Source organism: Ictidomys tridecemlineatus, chromosome 8 (genome assembly GCF_052094955.1).
Source record: "Ictidomys tridecemlineatus isolate mIctTri1 chromosome 8, mIctTri1.hap1, whole genome shotgun sequence".
NCBI lineage: Eukaryota > Metazoa > Chordata > Mammalia > Rodentia > Sciuridae > Ictidomys > Ictidomys tridecemlineatus.
This window is the reverse complement of record NC_135484.1, coordinates 32,413,496-32,437,449: the sequence shown is the minus strand read 5'-3', so window position 1 is coordinate 32,437,449 and position 23,954 is coordinate 32,413,496. Positions and strand designations below refer to the sequence as shown.

Here is a 23,954-nt window from a genome sequence, read left to right as displayed (position 1 = left end):
GACCTGTTACACTTTGTTTTAATGAAAGATAACCAAAAGAACACTTTTCAGTTAGAAGCCAATATAAATACTAATTTAATATATGCTCAAATCCAGAAGAACTTCTTTTCAAAGGCATCGTTATTCTAGCAAAATAAATCCTATAGAATACACAGTGAAGAAAACTGGAAGGCAAACCAAGCTACTCAAGTTAGAAATTCAAAGGAAAATGCTTATATACTTAGTAGATAGTGAGACCTGGCTTGCCTGTATCTAGGTACAAAAAGCATACCTTGCTATTTTCGGTATGTTTCCAGTTTAAATAGATAAATTGCTCAGTGAAGCAAGCACTAACTGTAAATATGCTTTCCCTCACTGCTTGCTTTAACTTTTACTAAATCAGACTCTTTAATCTGCACAAACAAATCAAAAAGATTTCACAGTATTATCAGTTTATCAGCATCTTCACTGTACATATAACTGTTAATTTTAGGAGAAAGTGTCAATGGAAAGAGAAGGAAAAAATAATCTGTTGTAGATTGATACTGACAGGCATGAAGTAGTTCTGTGTGCTACACAGCACCATCATAAAACAACCTATAAGCAGAACTCCAAAAAAGCCAAAACACATCTCTCAAATTAACTGCACATCTTCATACAAGTTGCTTTTGAGTAACTAAACAATAGAAAAATAGCTCCCCAATGTTATCTAGAAGGCTAGCATAAAACAATGCACTCAAGGTTACTGTCCAAACACCTGGGTTTTCTGACCCCTAATGGAAAACGTCAGCCTGTTCTCTTCATATGTGAACTACATAGGCAATTTAGGAATCTCTTTACTACCTCTACATTTTTAAATTTCTCACATGAGAAGCCCCATCTTGAAATAAAATTGGACTTTTCTAAACAGCAAGAGATGAAAAATGCAGAATCTGTCACTATTTCTGTCTTCATCCTACTTCTATCCTATATTCAACTAATTCTATTGTGCAGTTACTACATTAAAAAGCTAACACTGAAGAGTGATAGTGAGCAAGAGAAATATATTACCAAATAGATTATTTGCATCTGTATTTACAAATGGTAAGTTGAAGGTTATTTGGTAAACTTTGCTTGTGTTGTTACTTTTGTTTGTTTTTTAGGATCTGTTTGCTTTACTGTATGGCAAATGTACTGAAGGCCCTGCATGCATCCACAATGAAAAACTCAGAACATTTGGCTTCAATAAGGCCAGCACTTTCTTGGAGATGGATTCCAGCTATGAATTGTCTACATTTGTGAGCTGGAAAGGGTGAAAAGGGCAGTTTTCTGTGCTGCTGCCAATGGCTGAACAATTTGCAGTAGCTTATGGCTAAAAAGCAACTTCCCTGAGAAGAAAACTGTTAACTTCCAAGCTGGTTTGATATACTTGTGCAGAATAATGTGACTTTTTTTTTCTCTCTCTATTCATGCACCCTTACTTTTCTTTACACCTTTTCCAGTAAAATCCTTCCCTGGAACTTTGTATCAGGTTTTTAAGTGATATTGCTAATGAAAAACATGTTTGAAAATAATGCTTAACTACAAACCAAGTTCAGCAAAAGTGTAAATTTTGAGCATTAAAATTCTTTCCAGTGTTCTCCACCCACAATTATTACTGTATTAGTTCAGTCCAGGCATTTCCTTCAGAGAAGCTCTTCCTGAATTCATCCTACGAGTATTTATTAAGCACTTAATAGGAAAAACAAAGCAAAACACACACACTCAATCTTTTATCTTTCTCTTTCTCTATTCCTACCCCCCACCCCTACCCAGGCCATGCACTGAGAATACCAAAATAAGTGAGAAAAACTCACAGCCCTTAAGAAACCAATCAAGTAATGGTGAGAAACCCAAAGGGAAGAATTCTGAGGGGGAAAGGGACCAGATAATCTGTTTTTCATAAATTTACTGGACGGTTCTTGTGTATACTAAGGCTTAAGAACCACTATAATCACCCACAAAAACAAAATGGCAATAAATCAATACAACATTACTCCCTTAATAAGAAGACTCACCACTGGATCTCTTCAATTTGAAAGACATAATACTCATATTTTAAAATACCACTTGTTCCAAAAACCTGTTTACATATGACTGATGCAGGAATAAATTTGCTGCATAAATGAAATGTAACTATATGCTAAAACTGTGTGCTGGGGGGAAAACGTTAAAATTATTATTAAAAGAAATAAACTAGGAATCAGAGAAGGCAAATTCAAGTTCAACTACTGCCACTTAATTTGAGAATAAAAAAAATCTTGCACAGTCTATTATTTCAGAAAACGAACAGAACGATTAAATTAAAATTTTATAAGTGTTTTGCAAAGTTCTTTAAAAATTTAATATTATAACAATGAACCCAAAGGAGTTCAGAGGTTTTAATATCCCCAGTATGTAAAGACCATGTCAGGAATAAAACAGGAACTGTTTTGCTCTAACATTGGATGGATTTTAAAAATCAGATTTTAGGCTCTCAGAAAATTCACTAGTCAGTAGAAAATACTTACCAGGGTTAGTTTATTTCTTGGTGGCTGCAGAGAGTGACCACATTTTTACCTAATTTCATATATAACTATATCTCCATATCCATAATCTTTTATGTTTTTAGCTGAAGATTATGTTTTACTATGTTCATACATGTGGCTCTATGCAGCCCAACATACTTCTTTTTAATTCCTACAGGGTAATTCATCATAAAATAAAATATACTTTTTTCCCCTAATTCAAAGATAGGTTATTTTCAACATTTTGTTATTATGAAAATTTTTTTTTGCGGGGTGAGAGGGGGGCCACTGAGGTATCAGGGATTTAACTCAGGGCCACTCGCCCAGCCCTATTTTATTTTTTATTTAGAGATAGAGCTTAGCTCCTTGCTTTTTTGCTGAGGCTGGCTTTGAACTTGTGATCCTGAGCCACTGGGATCAAAGGCATGCATCACCTTACCCTATTATAAATATTTTGATAACTACTTCTTCCATGTCTCCTTCAGACATATGTATAGGAATCTCTAAAGCACATCCTAGTGGAACTGCTAGCTTGTGTGGTATGGGTCAGTTTTTACTTGACATTGCCAAAATGTTCTCCAGATGGCAGTGCCAATGTATAATCTGATCAGTAGTGAATGATTAAAACAATTTCTCTACATCTTCCCCAAGACTTGGGGTCTTTAGGTTCATTATAATTATATAAGTCTGTTTTACCTTACATTTTCCTAACTACTAGTGAGATTCCTAAGCTTACTTACTAACTTACCTTTTGGGTTTGCTGTCCTGTGACTGCCTACAATTACCCTCTATTTTTCTTTCTTTAAACACTACTTTCACCTTGACACAACTTAGAAGCTATAATGGATCCCTATCTTAGACTTTCAGATAAAATCTTAACTCTCTGAGTTGGAGCAGGAGGCCCTCTCTACCAGTCCATCCACCAGCTACAGTCCAGCCCTCTACACCTACCTAGGCTCAGCACAGGCTACACTCATTTCACCTCCATTCTTCTTACCACCACTTTTTCTAGTCTTTTCATTGATTCTTCCAGAACTTCTTTCATTATTTAAATTCTTTTAGGTACCTCAATAATACACATTCTTGGTTCTTAAAATTATTCTTGTCATTTTTATCCATTAATTAGTCTAACTTCTTAAAGGCACAAGAATTCCTGACTTACATTCTTCATTCCAAGCATATACTATATAAGGAATGGAGCAGGCAAACTCATAGGAAAAACATGTTTTTCTAATGAATGAAAATTACTTGATAAACAAATACTAAAATGTTCAATGTAATATCTACATGTAGGTTGGGTCTGGAATGTTTTTAGTCTCCCTACCATAGTCCCTTTCTGTAAGCCAGAATCATTAGGTATAATTGATTGCTTTATAAATTTCAAATACACTTAAGTCATAACAACAAGACCCACAATTTAGACTCACACCTGAATGTATATCACCCACATCCAAGTATGTACTTGACTACAAGGCAAATAAGCTTCCTTTCCACAGGGCCAGGTCCCAAACAAAGCTGTTACAGCTCCCCCTGGAATACTATAGATTGGGTCTCTGGGGCCTGTTGCCTGGGAAGTGAAACAATTATCCATTACATCATGAACCTGCAAAGACTCCAATGTTTGCCAAAAAGATAGAAGGCCAATGCTGAATGCAACCAATGATTAATAGTGGCTCCATGAGCCCAACTCAGCAATAGAAATGGCATCATTCCAAAAAGTTTATATGGATATTTCATAAGCAAAAAAATGAAATTTGTGTGTGATTTTAACTTCTTATCCCAATATTTATTACAAGATAACAATTAAGGATAGCAGCTTGCTCATTTTTTTGAAATAAAATGGAAAAATTTTAATGCCCTGACATGAATCAAAACTTCCTATATCATATTAAGAAACATTTAATACAACTGTAATAATTGTTCCTTAAAATAGTTTAGAAACACTGTGTCTGTGCGTATGCATGTAATTTCACAGGTAAATATGCTAAAAATAGCAATGCCTTAAGATAGTCCCCAAATTTGGAAGATTTTAATTTATTAAACAAAAAAATCATTTGTTCATTCACCAAAAATGTATTGAATTCCTAAGCTAAACATTACAGATTAACAGTTGAACATGAGTTTTCTTTGCCCCCAGCAAAATTAAAGAATTGTACCATGCACCATCCACCTGTAGTTCCAGAGGCTTGGGAGGCTGAGGCAGGAGGATCACAAGTTCAAAGCCAGCCTCAACAATGCAAAGGCGCTAAGCAACTCAGTGAGACCCTAAGTCTAAATAAAACACAAAATAGGGCTAGGGGATGTGGCTCAGTTAAGTGACCCTGAATTCAATCCCTAGTACCCCCCAAAATAAAAATTAAAACAATTGTGTGAAAAGTATTCATTCATGTTTCTAAGAGTCTCAAACTATTCCAAAATCAATTCAGTTATCTGGTAACAAGCAATTTAAAACAGTTTATTCAAAGTTGCCAGGATGAAAATACTTGTAAGGAAAGCAAAATGAAATATTTTGCATCATAACTTCTAGAATAAACCTATGTAAAATTCAAATAACATAGCATACTTTACTGGTGGCTGCTGACCAAAAACTAACTAAATAAATAATACTAGTAAACGAAAGCCAGTGTTCCAACATGTTTTAAAAACGAGATATCTGAATTTAAAACTTAGCAATTATAATTCATGAAGATCTATACTTTGTTACTGCTATGAATACATAAAGGAAAATCACCACCTAAAATACCAATTACTCTAGAGAAGTACTGACACCTTCTAAGAATTAATACCTGGGTTTTGTTGTTGTTTTAAAATGCCTGTTTTCACATACTATCCAAAAAACACAAAGCTATTGTAGGCCCCTTAGAAATGCATATGCCCAACAAGTCTCACGACATGCATAGAAAGCAATTTTTTACTCTTCTGTACAAAACTAATTTTCCTCTTCTGAAACTACCTGGTCACATGTTATTTTGTCAGATATGGGTCATCTTTCAGCGTGATGATTTTTCTCTCTAGGGAATAAAGCAGTAAAGTAAAAATATTCCAATGCCTGATGATCAGGACAGGACATGCTAGACTTTATAAAAAGATGACTAGAACTGGTTTAATATTTTTTTAAATTTTTTTTAGTTGTAGATGGACAATATCTTTATTCATTTATTTATTTATTTTTTACTTGGCGCTGAGGATCAAACCCAGTGCCTCACATGTGCGAGGCAAGTGCTCTACCACAGAGCTACAGCCCCAGCGCCCTGATTTAATATTTTAAAGGGGAAAATGTTCATTATAAATGTATAATCAACTTATTAAATCTAATTTCAGCACTTTGAACACAAAGATATTATCAAAGTATATATTCCTCACTGAAGGAGACTTCACAAGTTTTTGTATCTCCATAATCATAAAAAATATAAAGGTTGTATGGTCTCTAAATCATCCAGCAAATTATCTAAATATATGCTCAATTATTCCAGTTTCATGGAAAGTTCTTCAAGGCACACCATCTACCACAAATAAATACATATTTACATATACATTTTTTCCTCTTCGTTATTGACCTCCAATTGTACTTATGTAAAAACAAAAACAACTGTACATAGTACAATTGGAGGTCAGTAATGAAGAGGAAAAAATGTATATGTAAATAAGTATTTATTTACTCAAATGCTGTAAATATTATTTAAAGCAATGTTTCTCACTCTGAAATAATCTGAATTTGCCATGTCTTTACTCCATGTGTTTCCAATTCTCCACTGATGCTACAGTCTTGCTCCCTTTTGTAATGACTAGTTTACTGAGTATACACTATTATGACTGCTCAATTCAGCTGAAGAGGGTTGCAAAGCATTCTGTGAAAGATCACAATTCTCTCTGGGTATACCCAATCAGTTATATTTATCAAATATTAAACATTTCAATCTTCTCATCTCCAAGTAGTATAAATCATCACTGATAATAATGGAGAGCAAATACTAAAGAGAAAAAATCTTAAACATCTTACGTTTGCATGCGTATTTTCCTCCTTTGCACCTCTTTATCCTTTCCAAAATTCTGAAAAGAAAATACAAGACTTTTCCTTATAAATCCTCCTTTGGTGGCTACATTTAGGAAAAGCATCAAGCAAATACTGAGACTTTCTCTTTTTTGCTTAGGCCTTGAAAAGCTGAACAGTTTAGTATTTATTTTGCAAACACCTAAGAATACCACCATCCCATTTATACACTTGTGAAAAGGCATTTTTAGTAAATTCCACCAGTCAAATTCTAAACTCACTCTGGTAAATAGTATATTAACCACTGTTCTTTCAAAAGCCAAATTTACTTCTACAATTTCATCCTATGGAAATAAGTTTTTAAATATGCAGAAAGGATTAGAGTTATCACAACTCTATTTTTAAAGTTGCCAAGCTAACTCCAGAAATTAAAAAATTCATTTCCCCCATAAAAACACTGAATATGATTCATATGTCAAAAAGCGGCTTAGATTTTATACATTTACTTTGGAAACCTTGAGACCTGTCAAATTACAAAGCAACCGCCAACTGTTCCAGTGACATTTAACTGCTACCAAACAGTTGAAAGTTGATATTTAATAGACCACAGCTGTTGGTATCACAATACTTCAAAGTCTGGATCTGGATTAGATTGTTCTGAGACCTTTATCTGACAATGAAATCCCTTGGGGAAGGATTTGGTTTTTTGGGGTTTTTTTTCTGTGCAACACCCCAACTCACACAAGACCTACTAAACTTCAATGAGAGCTGAGTGTGGTGGAGCACACCTATAATCCTAGTGGCTTGGAAAGCTGAGGCAGGAGAATGACAACTTCAAAGTCACTCTCAGCAAGACCCTGTCTCAAAATAAAAAACAAAAAGGGCTGGAATGTGACTCAGTGATTAGGTGCCCTTAGGTTCAATACCCAGTACCACAAAAAAAAGAAGAGATGACTTCAATGAGGGAAACAAATAGATTGCATGCACATATGTATACTCATAGTTAGATTAACTATTTGGAACCATTGTGTGTGAATCTTCAACTACTTTAACAAAATTCAGGTCTCTACCATTAGTTTCCCCTACTATGACCTGTACTGTGTTTACAACAACTATATAAGAAACCAGAGATGCAACAAAGTGACTTGCTCAAGTGCAGAGCAAGCAAGGAAAAAAAGGCCCTAACCTCTTCCTTTAACCACCGAGTGGTGCAGTTCACAGCACACTGGGCTCAGCAGCCCTCTCTGCTGCCCATTCCCCAGGGTCCACTCCACCACGGCCTCCCAGACCCTTGGTTTTAAAGTATTTCAAAGAAATTGCTTGAGCAGGTGCTCCATAAATTGCCCAAATTATATCAACAGGTTTTACTGAAAGTATTTCTCAACTGACTAAATGGCTAGGACTTTGGCTAATAGTCTGCTGTATCATCTTCAGAAAGCAGAAAGTTAGTGACAGAGGATTTTTATATAAACTTTTCTTTGGATGGTAATAAGATCAAAATAAAATGTGCAGCCTTTCCTACGTACTTTAGATCCTCAAATATTATCTCTAGCACACACTACATTTCTAAACAGAAAATTAAGCACTTAGTATTTAGCAATTTTCTTAATCTGAATCATTTATATAATGATTCTACCAGGCTGTGTAAATATGTACTTGTAGTCAATTACATGTGTACAGAAATAGCTACTAATAAATGAGATACTCTATCAAGAAATACCAAAGGCCCTATCTTATTAAAGTTGACAGAAAATGGTAAAGAATATTAACATGAGGTACAGTGCTAAATGTATGGCAGGCAACCTCCAAAAAGGCAAATGACAAAATTGTTGGTTTAAATATTCAAAAAGCAGATTTACCTAAATGTCCATTTGGCTCAATGAACAGAAAAGTAAGTAAAAGGTAAGAATGAGAAATATCCAAAGATTTTTAAGGTCTCAGTAGAGTAGGCAATGAAAGTAATAACAATGGACAAAAGTCAACAACAGAAAAAGCTAATACCCAAAAGACAGTTCCAAGTTCAAATAAACAGTAAATTCAATTGAATAGCTTTAGGCCAACAAAGATGTTGAAAGAACATATTCTAAGCTTCAGGTATCCAAATTATCTTGTTCAATTAATTCAAAATTTCACCAACAATAAAATCCAACTCTTAGCCAGTAGTAGTGGTGCCTGCCTGTAATCCCAGCGGCTCCAGAGGCTGAGGCAGGAGGATCACAAGTTCAAAGCCCGAGCTCAGCAACTCAGTGAGTACCTAAGCCACTTAATGAAATCCTGTCTCTAAATAAATTATAAAAAGGGCTGAGGATGTGGCTCAGTGGTTAAGCCCCACTAGATTGAATCCCCAGTGCCAAAAAAAAAAAAAAAAAAAAATCCAACTTTTGGCCAATGTACTGTCCAAAATTTTCTGATTTCCTCAGCTAATTCTTCTATTATATGAATTGCCAATAAAAAGAATTTTTAAACTTAACAATCTGAAAGTGTAGAACTACAAACATTTACAGCCAAAAAATAAATAAGTAAACAAAACCATGAGATAGTAATTATATTCACTCTAAAATGAGCCTTTTGAGCCAGATGCAGTGGCACACACCTGTAATCTCATCTACTCAGGAGGTTGAAGCAGAAGGATCATAAATTCTGCAAGTTTGAAGCCAGCCTGGGCAACTTAAAACCTGTCTCAAAATACTACGTTTTAAAAAATATGCTGAGGATGAGACCCATTTATAGAACAGCTCTGGCTTCAATCCCCAATAGCAATCAATCAATCATACAATCCTCTGACCATGAAGTTTCTAACTCAACCTTTCTCCAGTTCTCAAAGTGGTACTTGAATAAGTACACAAATGCGAACTACAAAAAAAATTTAAGAAAACATTGCTATTTTAATACTAACATTGGTATAAGATTTTCCTCTTTAAATTCAATGAAATGATTTCTTGAACAGTGTAGCTGTATCCACAAAGGACATTTACTCCAAAAGAAATAGGGTGTAATGGGGAAAGGAAACAAGGTACTTGTTTAAACTCTACAGCATATCTCAAAATGGCCTCAATTTTGAAATGACTATCCCTAAAAACTTATTTGAAGGGGGAAAAAAAATCACTCAAAGAAAAACAGGATAAATCCATGAGCCAAGTGTACCTATTCGTTAAATCCTATACATTATTATATCAAAACCCATAGAAATAGCCAGGCAGCACAATGAAATTTTGCTTTGATAAGCTGTATAGTGGTTTAGAAAGCTGTGGAATTTTGATACAAGGGTTTCATCCTTCCTTCATTTTCTTTCATCCATGAAATTAATTTATCTCCTTTTAGTCTTGAGGATGTACAGGGAATAAATGGCATAAATTTTTATTTCTCTGAAGACAAGTGCCACATAAAATCTTTGTTTTTAACTCATGATGGAAAAATTAGCATGCACAGAAGATCACAGTATCTCAACTGGCCAAAGTAAAAAATGACAAATAGTACTATTTAGTTATTTAAATTTACAAAAGCACTTTAGTTTTGTTTTGTTTTGTTTTGTTTTTTTGGGGGGGGTTACTCAGGATTGAACCCAAGGTGCGTGATACTCTGAGTCATATCCCTCGTTTGTTTTTGAGAGAGGGTCTCTGTAAATTGCCTGAGCCTCCCATGCAGTTGGGATTACAGGCATGCACCACAATGCCAGGCAAAATGATAAATCTTACTTATATTTCTGTATAGTTTTAATGTATCTTCATATATTATACAATAAAATTTTTTAAAATACACAAGAGCTAAATCTATATTGTCATCAACAATTATTTGAAGACGAAGGCACAGAAAGTACTTATACCTATTAAAACATTCCCTAATAAATGTAGCGAGCATAAGTCAGCATGCCAGCATCTGAATATATTTCATGATATATTATTGCAAATTGACATCAAAGACCTATTTTCACAACCAAATGAGGGAGAGGTTAATTGAGGTTTCATTTTCACCATAAACAAACTGTGAATTTGGTATGTGACATATAAATAAGTATACTTGAAGGAAAGAGCTCTAGAACTCAAATCTTTCTTCTAGGCAATGTTCTTCCTATAAATAGTTTTGCTTGAACACATCACTTATCCTCTCTTTCAAGTCATAAGCAGCATTCATTTTTAAATATTTATTCTGCTAATGATACATGACTGTAATCCCAGACTTGTAAGGCCAAGGCACAAGGACTACAAGTTCAAGGCCAGCCTAGGCAACTTAGTAAGACTCTATCTCAAAATAAAAATAAAAAGTACTAGGGATGTAGCTCAGTGGTAATGCTCCCCTGAGTTCAATCCCCAATACCAAAAAAGAAAAAGAAAAAAAAATAGGCTATTCAAAGATCACCCTACTTTTCAATCTACTGGTTCATTCCCATACTCTTGATCACTAAATAATAAAGCTAGCACAATATTCTTTGAGGATTATTTCAGAAGAACAAAAAAGACTAAACTAAAATCCTTCAAAAAATGGGAAATCAATATGCCTACACAGCTTAAGGGTTTCACTTCCCTAACAGGCAAAAAGCACAAAAGATTCTTCACACCTAACTGCACGACTACAAAAGGACAATCACTCACAGAACCCATACCATAGCAAAATGCACTTGCACAGCTTCAGCATTCTACCAATTTGGAAGCCCTCGGTTAAGTAGACATAAGTTCACGATCCTCATTCATTAAAGTGTCCCAGATCTCTCTTGCTAAAAAGGCTAATCTTACATGAAAACTATTTGTTCCTGTTCTTGTAGACAGGCAGTTTCAGGACTACTTAAAGAAAGAAACACCAAATACAACAATGAACAAGGCTGGAAATAACAATATGCAACTGAGATGCAATCCCAAACTCTTATAAGTAAACAAATGTATACCTTCCTTTCAACTAATAAATTATGAATGTTAAAGAACTCTGCTGCCCACATCATTCCCCTGAAACTTCAATCGACCCCATACCTTGTCCTTTTCTTAGATCTATTATCTACACGTAAGTCCTATGCTTACATGTTTCACCTCTCACCTTCTGCTTCTCCACTACCTTATATCAATACCTTGACCTTCAATATGTGGTCAAATGGTATATATCCGTCTAGTGGAAGTCAACAAATTTCCCGAGGTCTTCTGCAACAGATGCTGGAGGAGATACAAAGATATTAATGAACTATTCATTGTCCTTAAAAGTCTTACAATCCAGTGCAAAAAGATGAACACAAGTAAAATATTATAATACAAGCTAGGTAAGTCTTATTCTGATCAGACCTGAGTTTAAACCTATGACCTTTAGGATTTTGCTTCTCTACATTTCAGTTTCCTAATTTCTACATCGTGAATAACAATGTCCTGTAATGTGGTTGTAAGGTAAAATGAGAAAATCAATATGCTTTTTAGTCCAGAGCATACCAAAAAGTAAGCAAAGGTTAGCAATGTCATTTTTCATTATTGTTACAACAGAAAACACAATGCTCTCACAATACAATAAGCAGCACCAAAGTTTGAAGTCCAGAATAGATCTTCTAACTGATGTGATTAGATAAAGTTGGAGGGAAACAAAATTTTCAGCTGCAATTTAAAATAAAAACACCTTATGGCCGGGCATGATGACATACAAAAGGCTAGGGACACAACTCAATGATAAAGAGCCACTGGATTCAGTAGGCTGAGGCAGAAAGATTCCAAGTTTGAGGTCAGTCTAGAAAACTTAATGAGACCCTGTTTCAAAATAAAAAAGTGGGGGGGATGTAGCTCAGTGGCAGAGCACTTGCCTCACATGCATGAGGCCCTGGGTTCAATCCCCAGTATCACAAAAGGGAAAGGAAGAAAGAAAAAAAGACTTTGTGAAAAATGAACAAAGAGACATTAGTTATAACCTGGGTCTGAGGCTGGTTTGCTTTGTACACGGGTGATGGGCAGCAGGGAATCAATGAAAATTTCAATGTCTTATTTTTTTTCATTTGTAAGTTAAAAGATTGAGTTAAAGAACTGTCAGAATTTTCTAGAACTCATGTTTTATAATTTCATATAGGAACCAGGTAGGCAAAATGAAAGCAGAAATTCCAGGTAGTTATAGATAATATCTTGCCTGGTGGGGCAGTGCATACCTGTAATCCCAGCAATTTGGAAGCTAAGGCAGAAGATCCCAAGTTTGAGGCCAGCCTCAGAAATTTAGCAAGGCCATAATCAACTCAGTGAGACCCTGTCTCAAAATTTAAAAAAAAAAAAAGAATCTAAAAAGGGCTAAGGACACAACTCAGTGATAAAGTGCCACTGGATTCAATCCCCAGTACCAAAATAATATTTAAAATTCTGAAAAACATATAGCTCCACAGAAGACAGGGAAGAATCTTCTATATAAAGCATAAGATCCAATGGGATGGGAGAGAAGACATGAATTGTTAATTTTGACTTCCCGCATAGGTAAAAGAGAGCTACTAAAGGTTTCGTAGTATGAGAGTGCCATAATAAAATAAGAACAGCATTTTAAAAGCAGAAGGACATAACCAAATAACAGCATAATGGTAAAATAAGATTGGAAATGAAGCCAGGCAGAGTGGTGCACATCTGTAATACCAGGAAGATGGCAAGCTTGAATTCAGCTTGGGCAACTTAGAAAGACCCTATATCAAAATTTTAAAAAGGGCTGGGGATGTAGCTCATGGTAACACGCCTAGGGGTTCAATCTCCAGTAGAGCGCATCCAACATATGCACGCACACACAGAATGTTTCAAATTCAACTATAAGGCAACTCACATTGCTATTAGTGGTTCAGAAGATCCTGAAAAAAAATCAGCTAATGTATTCATTGATTCCAAAGGAAGCAAAAATTTTTATAATCTGAACTTCATTAAAACTTCTGATTCATTTGCTAGTTTTCATTCTTTCCATGAACATCTACAGAATGCTTTATCACGTGCTAATCACTGGGAATGAAACAGCGTTGCTGCCCTGAAAAAAAAGACACATAGGGTTTTAAAATCCAACCTAATAAGTGCCATTAAACTTCTTGGGAGCAAAGACAGGTATTAACCCTACTTGTAGGAATTAGAAACTACTTCACAGAAAAGTTGACATATAAGCTATGCCTTGAATGATATGACTCACTTTCACAGGATCAGGGTCTTGAAAGAAATGGCTCAAAAGTATAAAAATGTTTATCACCAAAGGAAAAAGCCTGAAAAATAAAAAAACAATCAAATATTAATTACCATAATTTCCTTTTATTGAAAATTTTACTCATCTTTATACTTTAAAAAACCAAAACATTTCACAGTTGTATTGACAGGGAAAAAAACTTCAATGATTGACAGCAAACATTTCAAGAAAGAATAGAGGTTTTATCAAGCATCACACATTTTAAAAGTACTTCTTGGGTAAAAAACAAGACAAAACATACAAATACACATACAAAAATACACAAAGACACATATCAATAAAAATTTGTTAAGCCACAGCTACAGTTTGTATATGTAGAGGTTAGATTCTCATTTAGATGTTTTCTTCTTATTTCTAATTTACCTGCCCTAATTTATTTTTATGTAAGCAACTGTATCAAATATATTTCCTGTATATTCCCACAAATATATTCCCTCAGATCCTCTGTAGAGTGATATAGAAAATAACTACCTCTCAACACAAATAATTTTATTTTTCATATAAGAACACAGTTCTAAGGTTTCAAAAGGGACACTCTAGTACCAATTTAAATTGCACTAATTCACAATTCATTAATATCACAAATGGGAAAGAAATAATGAATCAAACTATTCTAGTTGCTTTTGCCATCTGGAAAAGTTACAGAATAACTTAATTTACTAGAAATAAAGTATTCAAAGTTTCTGCCATTAAAACAATTTGACATATTTTTCAGTGTTCGTTGTTCAAAAATAATTAATGGGATTCTTACAGTTGCTAAAATAATCTGATAGTTATTTTACAAACCAAAATGCCAAAAAGGCATGAAAAGAAATATTTCTAACTAAAATACAGTATCATCATTTATTTACTTCAAAATGTAACTCACTGGAAAATAAATACAGAATTTCATTATACTTCTTTCTATTCTTGGAGAATAAACGTTTTTTCAAAGCATGACATTTTGTTTATATTAGTATGGTATGCAGCTGCATTATTTGTACTGCAGCCCAACATTCATTAAGTACTCAAAGTATATAAAAACTGGCAGTTCATATTTAATACTTAACAAAAGAGTCATGATAGTGACTACTACCAGCACTAAGGATAAAACTAAATAAATCCCATTTATTCTACAAAAGAAAAGCTACAAAACTGAAAAGGACTATTTCTTATGGGATGAACATTATTCATAGAATTTGGGGGGAGTGGCAATTTATAAAACCAACATGTGTTTTAAAATGTCAGACACAAACTTCCCAGAGATTTGAAAATATGGTAAGTATTGTAATGTCATTCCATTACAAAACAGTTCTTCACAAATTCAGTTATACATTTCGATTCTTTATGAAATCGTGTCTGTTTACTCAAATCAGAGGAAATAAAGTTGTCTGCAGGAAACACAGCAGCAGCTTATTGATCTCTAGCATTACAAGTTTGACCTTCTCAGGGCAGCATGTTTAGCAACATTTTATGTTGGGGAAAAAATGGCAAAGGTTAGGACGCAAACCCATCCTCATTTCCTCTGAGAATGGACTTTTTAACTGTGGAATATGTTGGAACTCTTGTATTTCCAAATTTACAGCCCTTTAATCCATGGCCCAGAAAGTTGATTATCTGAATAGGAAAAATTTACAAAGATGCTTTTTAAGACAAAAAAGACAAAAACCTGACAATACACACTTGGGGATCAAGTTTTCACTTTGCTCTATGGCTTTTTTTTTTTCCATTGTAGTGTAGATACTTTTAATGTTATGCCTATTGGAGATTTGATGATATTCTCCAGAAAGAAATTATATAGCCTTTTAATAAACTTATTCCTTATTTCAAAGTCTGACAGGGTCATGTCAAAGGGCATAAGACCCAGTTTGAAGGGAGTGGTGAAAGTTAAAAAAACATAACTATCAAAAAGAATGACTAAGTCAGGCATGGTGGCCCACATCTGTAATCACAGCAGCTTGGGAGGCTGAGGCAGGAGGATCACAATTTCAAAACCAGTCTCAATAACTAAGTGAGACTCTGTCTCTAAATAAAATACAAAATAGAGCTGGGGATGTGGCTCAGTGTAAGTAAGTAAGTAATAAGTATTGTAATGTTATTCCATTACAAAACAGTTCTGCACAAATTCAGTTATACATTTCAATTCTTCATGAAACCGCATCTGTTTACTCAAATCAGAGGAAATAAAGTTGTCTGCAGGAAACACGGCAGCAGCTTACTGATCTAGCATTATAAGGTTGACCTTACACAGAGTACCCCTGAGTTCATTCCCCAGTACAAAAAAAAAAGAATGACTACAGTCATTGTGCATACCTGTAATCCCTGAAACTTGGGAGGCTAAAGCAGAAAGATCACAAATTTGAGATCAGCCTTAGCAAATTAGAGATATCCAGTCTCAAAATAAAAAATGTTAAAAGGCCCGGGAATATAGCTCAGCAGTAAAGCACCCCTGGGTTCAATCCCCCTGGGTCCAACACCCCGGGTTCAAACCCCAGTGGGGATGACTAATTGGTTGAAATCCTCTGACTATATAAAAGTCCTTAAGTTAATAATGATAGCCAAAAAAGAAACAGACTAGCCAGGTCAGTGGTGCACACCTGTAATTTCAGCACCTTGGTAGGTTAAGATAGGAGGATCACAAGGTAGAAGCCAGCCTCCGCAACTCGGCCCCATTTCTAAATTAACAAAAAGAACTTGGGATTCAGCTCAGAATTAAAGTGCCCCTAGGTTCAATTTGGGGTATCATTTAAAAAAGAGAGAGAGAAATAGATTCTTGGTCAGCTCTCTGATGCTGTGCCAAATACCTGAGATAAATCAACATAGGAGGAGGAAATTCTGAAATATTTGGGTTCACAGTTTAGAAGTTTCAGTCCGTGGTCAGTTGACTCCACCATTTGGGGGCCTGCATAGGGTAGCACACAAGGATAAGGGACCACAGGATGGAGCACAGCTGCTCAGCTCATACCTCCTCTAAGGGCATGCCCCCGCCAATGTGACAAGCTTCCTTCCATAAGGCTCCACTTGCTAAAGTTTCCACCACCTCCCAAGAGTGCCTCAGGGTGGCAAATGGCTTTTAGCATATGGGACTTAAGGGGACACTTAAGATTGAAACCAAAAAAAAAAAAAAAAAAAGTTGAAAATAATTATTATATCAATAGCTTCTTCTGAAATTTGGTAAAGGAAAAAAGTATTTATCCTGTATTTCAAATAAAAACCTGTATTTCATGGTAATTAAATAACCCACATCAATAAGATAAAGTTATCTAGCCAAAAACACCAGAACAAATGAATCAATTTTTATCCCCCAAAAAAGAATCAACCATACAGGATCTCTGGATGAAATGCAATAAGAAATAAACATCAACAGCTATGAAAGATTCTAGTCTCTCCATCCTTCCCCGAAAATCAACCTTGAATCTAAGACTCAAGTCTGCCTACCTATTTATAAGAAACTCACAAGACAGAAACATTCTAAACATTCTAAACTGCAGGAGGGATACAATAAACAAAGTTCAGAATGCAGGAAATGCTGTAAGACAAACAGTTTCTTCAGCAAATAAACTAGAAGAAAAAGAAAAGAAATAAACTATATATTAAGATAAGGGGCTGAAGTTGTGGCTCAGTGGTAAAGTGCTTGCCTAGCATGGGGGAAGCACTGAGTTCAATCCTCAGCACCACATATAAGCAAATAAATAAATAAAGGTCCATCAATAACGAATAAAAATAAAAAATGTTAAAAAAAAAAAAAAGATATTCAAGCCAGGCATTGTGAGAGACCCTGTCTCAAAAAAAATTTTAACAAGGACTGGGGATGTGGCTCAGTGGTAAAGTACCCCGAAGGGTTGAATCCCCAGAACCAAAAGAAAATAAAACACAACACTCAAGAGACAGAGCAACCACAAATGTAATGTGAATGTTATCTGGATATTAACTTGAACAAACCAACCATAAAAACACTTGTGAAGCAACTGAGGAAATATGAATATTCACTGAATATTTCATCACATTTAGAAAATAGTAAGTTTTTTAGATATGACAATGGTATTGTGGAGTCTTTTTTTAAAGTGCTCACCTAACAGACATATAAATAAGTATGAATCAAATAATATAATATCTAGAATTTGCTTTAAAATAATCCAGCATGAAATGGGGGAGACAGGATGACAAGGTTTAGAAGGTACACAGAAAAAAACAAAAATGTAGCTGTATATTGATAATTAGCTGGAAGATGAGTATATAGGGATTCATTATTCAACTGTATCTGTATACTTCAATTTTAAGACATTTTGTTACAAAAGATATACAATTAAAATTCAGGAAACCAACCCTAATCACAGCATATTCACCTAGCACCTAATAAAACGAAGACCAACCAAAATAAAGTAAAACAAAAACTAGCAAAATATTTACCAGCATTGCCAAAAGAAATAAAAAGATGTAAGATCTGTACCACAAGCCTGATGACAACTGAAAAAAAAAAGAGGGAGAGAAGATTCCAATGAATAGCAGTGTAACTCCAGCCCCAGCCCAACAATAGTGTAGTGAACATCCATATCCCCACCAACTAGTATTTTCTCCCTCAGTATATGTACTAGTACTAGTTGGTGGGGATATGGATGTTCACTACACTATTGTACTCTTTATTTCCACATCTAAAAATTTCCTTTAAAAAAAAATTACAGCTGGGAGCAGTGGCTCATGTTCTGTAATCCCAGTGGCTCAGGAGGCTGAGGCAGGAGGATCATAAGTTCAAAGTCACACTTTGAAACCTATCAAGGCCCTAAGCAAATTAGCAAGACCCTGTCTCAAAATCTGTCTCAAAATAAAAAGGAGCTGAAGATGTGGCTCAGGGGTTCAGTGCTCAGGGGTTGAGTGCCCCGGGTGAAAGAGAGAGAGAGAGAGAAGCAGAAGAGAGAGAGAGAAAGAACGCAGGCGGGCAAGAGGGAAGAAAGGAGGAAAGAAGGAGGAAATGAGAGAAGGAGGGAGGGACGAAGAGGAGGAGGAGAAGGAGAAGAAAATTATAAATATGCTTCAAAGTATCCCTGCAGAATACATTTATTTGGTTTCCCACATATCTTGGTTACTTTCTGACTTGCCATCATTCCACTTTAATCCTTTTACTTCCAATTGCCAAGGAAGAAAAGGGGAAAAAAGTAGTCACTAAGGATACTAGCTTACTGGGTGGGAAATTTAGGTAATTGAAATGTTTTCATATTGTTCTAGAAAAATAAAGCCTGATTTAACTGTAAAATGTCTCTCTTTAACTGAAAACCTGATTTGTGGTTCATAGAAATCCTTAAGGCAGCTGCTTTCTTCCTTTCCGTCTGGGAAATACAGTTGAGACTAGCAACTCTTGTGTAATTTGTATTTGGGTATGGTATTTGCAGAGGATTGTTATCTTCCCAAATTTCTAAGTGGTTCCACATGTTTTTATAGGGAATTTAGTTTAGGCCAATTTCAGAAAATGAAGAACTAAGTAACAAATCCAAACATCCTTACAATTAGCTTTTGTATACTCCTTGAGTGGTTTTAAGAAGTAACAAAACCAATGAAGGATTAAAAGAGGGGAAAAAAAAAACCTTAAACCAGAAGCTGACAAAGCCTCTGTATGGACCCACCAATTTACAGGATGGAGGAACAGATAAAACTATACAAAAAACACGAAATCAGCAAAATAAAAAAATTATGAGTACAATATGGTACAAACAACCTAATTTCTTAAGTTTAAATTTCTTAAAAACAATTAAGTTGCAAGGAAATATAAGAGAACAGAACATAGAGATTAAAGAAAATTGAGGAGATCTATCACTAATCACAATGTGTGGACTTGGTTCAAACAAACAAACAAACAAAACCTGAAAGAAAACAAGGACAACAAGAAATTAAACAGAATGCAACATGATAATATTAAAAATTTACTGTTATTTTGGGTTGGGTTTGGTCTTCTTTCAGGGTTTGAACCCAAGGCCACGTGCATACTAGGCAAACACTACCACTGAGATATATCCCCAGCCCTTACTGTTAATTTTTTTAGACATAATAATGGTACTGTGATTTTTTTCAAGTTTTATCCTTTAAGGATAAATACTGAGATTTATGCAGATAGAATCATGAGATACTTGTGATTTGCATTAAAATAACGCAGTATGAGGAGAAATTAATAGGAACATAGATTTTTAAAAGCCAAATATGAGTTGATAATTGTTAAAGGGAGTGGTAGGAATACATGGGGGTGAGGGGTTAAGAAACCATTTGGCTTACTTTTATATACATATTTAAAACTTTCTAAATCAAACTTTTTTTTGCGGGGGAGGGAAATAATGCCAGATGTGGAGGTACATGCCAATAATCCTAACCACTCGGGAGGACGAGGCAGAAGGATCGCCAAGTTTGAGACCAACTTCTACAACTTAGGGACACCCTATCTCAAAATGAAAAATAAAATGGGTTAGGGATGTGCCTCAATAGTAAAGTGCCCCTAAAGTCAATCCATAATACCAAAAAAAAAAAAAAAAAAGGAAATAATGATGAAGTTAGTGCCTACACAATAGAAAAACATTTAATTAAAAAAAAAGAAAGAAAAGAAAAACTTAAAAATTATTGTCTAGCTGGGCCCAGTAGCACAGGCCTATAATCCTAGTAACTCAGAAGGCCTCAGAAGGCCAAGGCAGGTAGATCACAAATTCAAGGTCAGCCTCAGCAACTTAGGCTCTGTCTCAAAATAAAAAATAGACAGGGTTGGAAACTTAGCTCAGTTGTAGAACACACCTGAACTGGATCCCTAGTAACGAGGAAAACATGATAATAAAAAAACTAAAAAATATTTGATATGAGAAATAGAAACTGCCGGGTGTTATAGCAAATGCCTATAATCTCAGCAGCCTGGGAGGCTGGGACAGGAGGATCCTAAATCAAAAGCAGACTCAGCCAAAGTGCGATGCTGAACAACTCAGTGAGACCTTGTCAACAAATAAAATACAAAATAGGGCTGGGTATGTGGCTCAGTGGTTGAATGCCCCTGAGTTTAATCCCCACACCAAAAAAAGAAAGTAGAAAAGCCACGTGTGGACAAATACCTGTAATTGCAGGCTGAAGCAGGTGGATCACAAGTTCCAGGCCATGGTGGGCAACTTAGCAAGACCCAATAAAAAGGATTGGGGATGCAGTTTAGAGTTAGAGTGCCCCGGGTTCAAATCCCAGTATTACAAAAGAAAGAAAGAAGAAAAAGGAAATTATATGTTTGAAAAGACAGATATGTTTAGCATGATTTAAACATTACACAATGTATACATATATCAAAATATCACATGCTACCCCCACCAATTGAAAAAATAAATTTAAATTTTTGTAAAACTCACTGGCAAAATTATGTCCAATAGGAAATGACCAAGATTAAAATTTCAATAACAAACATTACCACAAACCTCCCTCCATTAAACTATATTTTTTTTCTTAAGTTGCTATAAAGATAAAATGAAAAGTATGGAATGTTTTGCCAAAAATCTACATCTATTTTTCCTATAAGAAAGGGCATTTTAAGTGAAAGGAGGGGAAGGCAGGGGATGTGGGGATAAGAAAAATAGTAGAATGAAACAGACATTATTACTGTATGTATGTATGTGACTGTATGACCAATATGATTCTACAATATGTATACTCAGAAAAATGAGAAATTATATCCCATCTATGTATGATACATCAAAGTATATAAGTGCATTCTACTGTCATGTATAACTAATTAAAACAAATAAAAAATAATAATAATAAAAAGAAAGGGCATTTTAAATCACTTTCTCCACAAACAAAGGCAAATCAGTAAGTCAGACATCTTATATGAATCAGAACTTATTTCAGAGCATCTGAACCTCGTAAGATAAAACAGACACAAGAAGCAATGTCTCTTGCCCAATATTATGATTAGTAATTAGCGGACTGTGGACTGTGGACTGGGACTTAGGGCTAGGACAATTTTCTTTCTACCATCTACTCTTTTCAAGAAAAAGGGGAGAACATACAGTATCAGGTACTTGTTAAAAATCTGGTCACTAAAGGCCTCAGGATAAACTCTTGAGAAAAATCTATACAGTGTTGACCAATGATGGCCTAAATTCTAATAATACACCTGTCCACACCAAGGTACTCAACTGGAGATACAGATTTTAACCACTCAATGGTACTACTTACTACCTTCAGCAACTTCTTTGTGATCTGTCAACATTCCAAATGGATTCAACATTCCATCTTAAAGGAGGAGAGGAGACATTACTGGTAATGACCCTACTCTCTACATGCTTCCATTTTTCCCCTTCCCCTTTTATTACTAAAGCCAGTAAAAGAACATAAGTAGAATCTCATCAATGGCTTTCAAGTTTCTCAATTAAAACCATCACCAGTGATCAAATTATACACTAACGGCTCTCCTTCAAAACAGTTACTTCTGCAGAGGAGAATGCAAATAGAAACAGGGTTTGAAAGTAGTTTACATATTCCCAGAGACAATACAGACAGGAGTTACACTGTAGGTTCTGGAACCAGACAGCCCTGATCAGTCATTAATTAGCTGAATAACTTGAACAAGTTACTGAAACTTTTAGTGTCTCCATTTTCTTAAAGATTCCTTGAGTTAACAGTACTTATCACACAATTACCACAAGGTTTAAATGACTAAGTATATACAGAAGTCCTCATAGAACTGTGTCTACCACATAACAAATATCAATAAATGGTATCTATTATTATCATTATTTTTTAATTTAGTGTGTCTTTACAAAAGTATTGAATAATTATATGTAACTGAAAATATTAATTAAAATAATAATCTATTTCCAAAACAAAAATCCTGCCTGTTAATTAGGAAAAGCATTTCAACTTTTAAGTGATTGTCAGCTGTGAGTATAAAAGGCCATCAATTTATATAATGACTTCTTAACTAGTACGTGATCAGTGTTTAAGGTATGTACCTTACCCTCTACACTGCCAGACAGAACCATACAGACAGCACCCTACACAGTTATAATAATTATGTGATCTCATTAAAATTTAGTCAACTAAAAAATAAAAATTGCACTTGGTCTAGTTCTAACATACTGCCATTGAACCATACCATGTAAAGGAAGAACAGAAGAATAAAAAAGAAAAAAAAAACTAATAACATTACAATACAGTATAAGCAGGCAGGAGCCCTGGGGAAAAAAATTATATACATAATCATTATCTTCAGAACATACTAAAATTGTGAGATCAGTTCAGTTCTAGTTTAGTGATTGTTAGGATTTTTTGTTATTGTTTTTATTTTTAACACTGGATAAAGTATTCCCTATATCCACAAAACTGCATTTGGACAAAAATGCTTTTAATTCTCAAAACAGAATTTAGATATTTATTCCAAATGCATGACAATTGAAATGTTATAAAAGAATTACTTTGTTATTCTACAAAATCAGTTTGGAACATGAACTTTATTTGGGAAACCAAGAAGTATATGAAAAAAAAAGGTGGAAGGAGAGCTCATTTATTTACAAAACAAATTACACAATGTATAGAATTTGCTTCAAAATATGAGGGGTAAGGCTGGGTGCAGGAGCATATGCTTGTAATCCCAGAAACAGGAGGAACACAGGTTCAAGACCAGCCTCAACAATTTAAGAGGAACCCTGTATCAAATTTTAATTTTTTTTAAAAAATGACTGGGGATATAGCTCAATGATAAAGTACCCCTGGTTCAATCCCCAGTGCCATAAAATTATATTACAATAGGTAATGGGAGAAGTCAAGGAATGGAAGAGAAAAACATATGGAATAAAACAGGCTACGTACTGCAAATTGTTGAAGTCAAGAGAGGGTACATGAGGCTCATTATAGTAGTATTCTACTTAAAAATATATGCTGAATTTTCCATAATAAAAGTTGGGGGAAAAAAACAATTTCTTTTATAACCAAAAGCATATACTCTTTCTTCAAAAAAAAATTTTCAATAGATAATCAGAATAAAAATGTGGCTTCGAAAGATTTAACAACAAAAAAATAAGGCCCTTAAAAAAAAAAAGTCACATTATCCTTCACTGTTTTCCTGTGTACTGCACAAAGCAAGTAAAATACAGATCACAGACCAACAGAATGTTCTAGATCCACCCCTCAAGTCTTTCAACCCAAGCTTGCAGCAAGGAGCATGAAAGTGAACTGGTGTCAATTAGGTCACAGCCACATCTGCACTACACATGCAGCCCACATCTATTGCTCTTCATTGCAGAGCTGTGAAAGTTAATATCTTCAGCATAACTCTATTTTTCTGTTTTCAAGGGGGGGGGCCCTCAGGGAACAGATGA

At 34.8% G+C, this 23,954-nt stretch overlaps 1 protein-coding gene and 1 non-coding gene across 39 annotated transcripts in view; one reads left to right on the top strand and one right to left on the bottom strand.

The window, feature by feature from the left end:
• The window catches only part of Epb41l2 (erythrocyte membrane protein band 4.1 like 2), a 189,233-nt gene that overhangs the window by 151,807 nt on the left and 13,472 nt on the right, over window positions 1-23,954 (bottom strand). For 30 of the 38 annotated variants that reach the window (XM_078019143.1, XM_078019147.1, XM_078019152.1 and 27 more), the window contains exon 2: window positions 13,600-13,669. The exons of 2 other annotated variants lie outside the window; for them this stretch is intronic. The gene's annotated coding sequence lies outside the window, so the exon portion shown is untranslated. Of the gene's footprint in view, window positions 1-6,504; window positions 6,528-13,248; window positions 13,444-13,599; window positions 13,670-18,039; window positions 18,065-20,705; window positions 20,760-23,954 lie in introns of those variants that run through there. 6 more of the 38 variants (XM_040283286.2, XM_040283284.2, XM_078019139.1 and 3 more) reach the window with 5 other exon arrangements.
• Window positions 12,233-12,304, top strand: Trnav-cac (transfer RNA valine (anticodon CAC)). The gene has a single exon. It is a non-coding gene; the product is annotated as a tRNA-Val (tRNA).